Here is a 6,892-nt window from a genome sequence, read left to right on the forward strand (position 1 = left end):
AGTCAACTTCAAAATAATGTATGAGTTGCATCTATCCCCAATGGAACATCTTGCATACATCCGATATTGGCTGAACAATGACATATATGGTGAAGAGATGGACATCGGGATCAGAAAGGAATATCGACGTTGAAAGGAGCTCGGAGAAGATATATCTGGCTACATTAATCTGAACAACTTAGATTAGTTATATCTTTTGTATTTCGTCTATTCACTGATTTAAAAATTATTCTATGTCTACTTTCAGTGTTCAAACTTATATCTTGTAAATCTTAGACATGTACTGAACGACTTGTAATATTTCCATTTGAAATTAATATAAGTATTTCTTGTGCATCACCAAAAAAGAACCCTGAAAAGAGTCCTGAAAAGAGTAATAGGGACACAAGTCTATGAGTTCCAGTGTTACTCTTACATTCACTGAGAATCTATAAGTCAGTGAACATGCTTTCAGTTTCAGTATCCCTTCTAACAAACAATAATACTTCCTTACTGTTATTTGATAAGGCAACTTTCTTTATGTTGCTTTGTTATCATCAAATAGGGGGAAATTGTTGATCATCTCTCTCAGTGATTTGATGATAATCCCATTTACCCTATAGGAAGTATTATTGTTTGTCTTTCAGTTCCAGTGATCATCATTGAGTTTGTTCAGTGATCGCTGAGAACATGTAATGTAAATCCATCATCAACATCAATACTTCAAGAAGACAAAACTCACACCAAAGAACCTTCAACGAAAGTCGAAGACTGAAACTGAAGATTAGAGACTGGCGATTTCGTGATCTGAAGCGGTATTCAGCGATTACAACCTAGTCTACATATGTGTGAAGAGTGCCCAAGCCTCAGCAAATGCTGAAGAGACCTTCAGGGTTATTCCAGCATGCAGTGATCAAAAGAAGCTTGTTGAGCAAGATTGCTTTTGTCTTGTCCTTCCACACACAATGAACAAACCCTTACCCTTTCTAGAGTATTGTACGGCATGGAGCCTATTAGTTGACTCTACTAGCCACCAACTCCATGAAAAGATGTCTGCTCATGAATAGGCTTTTGTACTATTCACTGTAGCAAAGGACAACTCTTTCTCTAAAGGCTTGACGTGTGTTCAAACCCTACTGCATTGCATTAAATATGCATTTAATGCAATCGGTATAAATATATGTGTTCTATCTCCATGCAGAGATACTCGTGAACCCTAATTCTTACATGCATACCTGAAAGAACACAATACGCTTATATTCAAAAGCAAGTTAGAATCCCTTTATAAGTATTCTAAATTGTTCTTACCTAGAAAGAACTTACTTTCTTCTTAGTCTTAAACAACAAATTATTTCTCTTTGCTAAGAACATTTGTGTGTAACTTAGATTGTTTAGATATGTAAAATTAGTATTGATCCTTCTTTATCAATATATATTTTAATTTTGAAAAGTTTACTGTGTTTGTATTCATCCCCCACCCCCCAAATTCTACAAATTGTTTCTACACATCATGTAAACCCTAACGGGACCAACAACATCGTAACAAGTTTTTTTAAGACTCTTAAAGTGGCATATTAACTATTTTATATCTTTTGAGAAAATGTCCTATTAACCCATCTTTTTATAGACAATTTTTCAAGATGACCTATAAAATAGTTAATACGACACTTAGTATGAAACCATAAACATTAAAGTTTCAAGAATTTATACCAAAAATTTATAAAATAAAGAAAAGAGTAAGTTACAAATTTCGTCCTTATGGTTAAATGAAATTTTGGATTAGGTCCTCCAAACCAAATAATTACATGTATGGTAACCGTGATTTCATTTTTTATGGATTGGGTCCCTTGCACTAATGCCACTAACCTTAAATGCACAATAACGCCACTAACTTTAACTCCGGATTATCACCACTAACCTTAATCGGGGACATTTTGGTCAATATACATATACTAGTGGTGTACCCGTGCGATGCAGCGCGGGTAAATCACAATTCGAAAACATTAGTTTGGCTTTGAATCATGAGTTTATGTGGTTATTTTACAAGTCAACTAATATATAAAGTTGAAGGTCAATTTTGTTTGTTAGCAAGATCGAATGAAAAGAAAATTGCACATATGTAGGGTTTCTGAAACCATCTACTCAAAGCTCATTACAAAACTTGAAATTCTTGAATGAACAAAGAAATACAATCGTTCGTAAAATAATGTTCATCCGTATATTCGAACTGTTGTTTGCTTTTCGTGATGCACTCATTCGTAAATATTTCCTGCCAAAAACGACGCAATGGTTTTAATAGAAACATATGGTACAAAATGTGTAATAATATAATTGTTGATTATACCTTATTTATCACGTAAAACTTCTTGATAGACGACGTTTGAGGTGTAGACTCCGGCACGATTGAATTTTTTAACAGGCTTCACTAACACCTTCGTATTCTCCTGTGATATCCCTCTGGAGAAAGGGTTTTTGACCTTACCCCCAAAAATTGAACAATCAAGTGGAGAAAGGCTTTTTGACCTTACCCCCAAAAAGAATCCCCAATATTTGCTGGATTTGCTCCATATAGTAAATGCATCAATAATTTGTACCATATGCTTTGTGACTTGTCCTTAAGAGTTTTTTTGAAAATCTTGCATAAAATGGTTGTAACTTATGCTTAAGGATTTGTATTTAAGATAATGACCTAAATGCTTATATATGTAGTAAATAAAATATAAAATATAAAATATAAAATATAAAATAAATATAAAATATAATAGATAGATAAAAAATATAGTTTTAAAAAAGAGAAACCCTTCGATTTTTTCTTCTTAAAGTGTATGCTTAAGTAATAGTATTTGAAATAAACATTCTTTCCAAAACCAMGAGGCCCACTTCCATGCAAGGTGGCAATATTTTCAAGAGAGCCACACTTACTTTTTAATATAAAATTGGAGGACCCACCATGTAACTCCATATACTGTTGGTCAACAGTATCTACCAACTTTGCWGAAAGTTGAAAATCTTGGTCAAAATCCATAAGACCCACTTTTTTTCCTTGGGCACGTAAACCATCATCATTTCCTAATAAAATAATATTACCCTTTTGAGTGGTAGTATTACTTTTACTTAAAATAATATTACTTTTACTTAAAATAATATTACTTTTACTCCCCATACCCACCTTACAATGAGGCACATCCCCACTCACATTAGCATGCGTCCCATAGCCATCCTTTTTAGCTTTTTCAGAGATAAAAGCCACCAAACCAGCTGTATTCCTTTTATCTCCCACCATTCTGCCCATTTGAACCGAAGAATCCGAGGGAGATGAAACCGGCTTCTCAACACGTGGCCCCTCAACGGCTATCTCAATCTCAGCAGTTGCATGTTCCCCATCACCATTATGATGTTTACAATTAAAGAAAGCAATTAAACCTGAGTTTTGAAGAACATGTAAACCACGTCAATACCTTAGAGAAATTGCAAGTTTGATTGCCATAAAATGATCTTTGTTGACTCACCTGAGAAGAAAAAAGAAAAACAGATCATAGAAAGATGTAAGTGAAATAGATGTTGAAAATGACTATTATCATCTTGTGCTAAGCAGGTAAGTGAAATAGATGCTGACTGAATGAACACCAGTCACCAAACACATACGTAGAAACCGAAGCATTATGCATCTAACCTTTTACTTTATTTAGTTCCACAAGTGTCATTTGATCTGCATCAAACTTCTAGCACAAATATATACATAAAATCATAATGAAAATCGTCAAACTGGAAACAGAAATACAATAAATTAAAGAAACTAAATATGAATATGAGAAACATCTTCTTAAGAATGTAAACATCTTTTGAGTAAACTTCATCAACAAACAACAGCTATAAACAACATTATAGTATAATGTCATTAAAAAAAAGAGTAATACAAACCCTAAGATCATTACCTAAATAACCCCTATAATCAAACCCTGAAAGAAACCCTAAAATTATCACCTAAATAATCCCTATAATTAAACCCTCAAAGAAATCCTAAATCAAAAATCTACACTAAAACCTAGAAAAACCTTGAATCAAATCTAAAATCAAAAAAATTTATAGAAAGGCTAGATCTGGAGGAGCATATCAGTTAGTGAAGAACAAGAAAAACTTATAGAACAAAATATGTTCTATAAAATCAAATAAGTTATAGAACAAGACCTTCAAATGAGGTGAATGAAGAACGAATAAGAAAAAAACTTACGGATCTTGGATCTGGCTTCGAAAGCTTTGAACGGAACATTGTTTCTGCTTGGTGGATGTAAAAATCAATTTGTGAAGAACGGATATATCTGGTGGCGACGACTGGATGCTAGATGGTTCTCCTCGTTTGTTTCACGATCCAGACTTGGGTTTCTCTGTTAAGATGGAAGGGTTTCATGATGAAGAAAGGTGGGAGCTGAAAATAGGGCCTGGGGAGTTTTTTCTGGAAGAAAGAAAGTCTGAAGCATTCCTATTTAGTGGTGATGGTGGAAGGGTTTCATGATGAAGAAAGGTGGGAGCTGAAAATAGGGCCTGGGGAGTTCTTTCTGGAAGAAAGAAAGTCTGAAGCATTCCTACTTGGTGGTGATGGTGGAGGGGTTAAAGTCAATGCATTAACAAGATGTACATTATGCTTTATAACCTGTCATTAAGAGCTTTTTGAAATTTATGCATAAAATGGCAGTACTTTGTGCCTTGTTGTTTGTAATTAAGATAAGTGTCTAAATGGTTATATATGTAGTATATATATATATATATATATATAATTCCATAATAATACCATTCTCAAGCCATCTTCTTCGAATACCACCCCCTTTTCCGGCCTCCACCCTTCTCTGCTCATCTCACACCAGAACCCTCCCCAAATAAACCCAAATCTCCCTACCCTAGTTTTCAAAATCAAAACGAATCCCAAATTCAATCGTAATGTCAACATTAATATGAAGAATTAACATATCAACTTTAAGAAGATAACAAATGTATAAATGTATTATACAAAACTCATATCAAAAACCTTATATTTAAACAATTATTGAATTCTAAATCAAAAAGAAAATTGAAAAACAAAACAAAAAAATGAACCAATAAGGTTTTACAAGAGAAATGAAAAATGAACAATGAGTAATGAGCAATGAAGGATGATAAAATGAACATAAGAGTAAATGTTCTAGATCAACCATATATATTTGATCTTCACATTAGGAGAGGTTCGGTTGACGCGGTTAGGATGGTAGTAGGAGGGAGGGGGAGAGGGAGAAGGGTTTTAGGAGTAGAAAATAGGTGTAGGAGGTGGCGATGAAAGTCGGAGAAGCTGACGAAGATAAAGATGATCGAATGGTAGGGGCTGTAACGCGGTGAATTCACCGATGGGGTTCATTTTTCTAAGGGACAAGGGAGAATTTACCATCGTTGTTGATGTGTCTGGGTATGTATATGAATATGCATAAAGAGGGAGGGGCATCTGTATCCACTTTTTGGGGAGGAGAGAGGGAAGACTCTACAGGTTGTAGCCAAGGAGAAGGTGAAGGCGGTGAGATCTGGAGGTTGGGGAAAGGGTTACAAGCATTGATTTTTTTTCTTAGGCAAAGGGAGATTAAAAAGTGAGGTTTATATAATATATTAATATTTATATATATACTAATAACATATATTATAATATAATGATATAAATAAAAAAGAAAAATAAAGAGAAAGGTGAAAAGACAAAAATACTTGTGATTTAATGAAGCAAACTTTAACATAATTAGGTTGAGGGACCAGATCTGCACCAAAATTGAAACCACAATGATGATATCTATAATTAATTTCTTTTGCGGACCTGTCATAATTTTGTTATAACCATAGGGACCAAATATGTAATTTACTCTAAAGAAAAACTTCAGAACTAAACAAATAAATTGTGATAAAATGGCTAAAAACATACGGGAACGAGATCTTTATTTAAAAGTTTTAAAAACTCAAACCAATTAACAAAATCAAACTTTTTCACACCTAGTGTTCAATAGTCTACGTACTTTGAACCCTCAAAATCGTGATTTCTTATACTCTCATCCTCTTGATTCGTGAATTGTGAGTAATATAGTATTACAAAACAAAGAGGATTCATCAACGAAAAAATCTATCAGTAATATGTTGCAACAACCCACCACGTACAAACGTACTAATGAACAAAACTCATGTTATAGCATACATCAAGGTCCAATATTTACAAGCATTTTAAGTTTGTTCACATAAAATAACCCAAAAGTCTGAATTAACAAAAATATTGTCATGACAAAAAACTTTCTTCTATGATTCTACCACATCTTTCTTTTACCTTTATCTTTTGATGATTGATGATTTGCAAAATAAATTATTACAACGCATAAGGTCTAGTGAGTGAAATTCCTTCTTGAAAATAAAATTTGCTATAATACTTTAATACAGTTTAAACCTGATTTTTAATGATAAAATCATCAAACATTTATCGCGGTTACATCATCATTTCATCTATCACGGTTACACCGTCATTTCATCTATCGTGGTTGCACTGCTGTGATAACCAGATTTTGGTTATCACTCGAGGTAATTAATATGTGATTGCTTGTTAAATGATTATGTGACAGCATGATAAACTGTTATATTTGATTATACTAGTATGAGAATTTTTATGCATAGAAATTATATGCATAATGTGAAATGCATATGATATATATCTATACTACATATATAAGCATTTAGACTCATATCTTAATTACAGACCATAAAGCACAAAGTACTGCCATTTTATGCATACATTTCAAAAAAACTCTTAATAACAACTCATGAAGCTAGATGTACAAGTTTTTTATGCTAAGCTTTTAAACCCAGGCAACCACCCAAAAACGGATGCTTCATAAGTTGCTTTCTTGCTTCAGTCCTCTTC

The sequence above is a fragment of the Cynara cardunculus genome (assembly GCF_001531365.2).
Source record: "Cynara cardunculus var. scolymus isolate 2C chromosome LG 17, CcrdV1, whole genome shotgun sequence".
Lineage (NCBI taxonomy): Eukaryota > Viridiplantae > Streptophyta > Magnoliopsida > Asterales > Asteraceae > Cynara > Cynara cardunculus.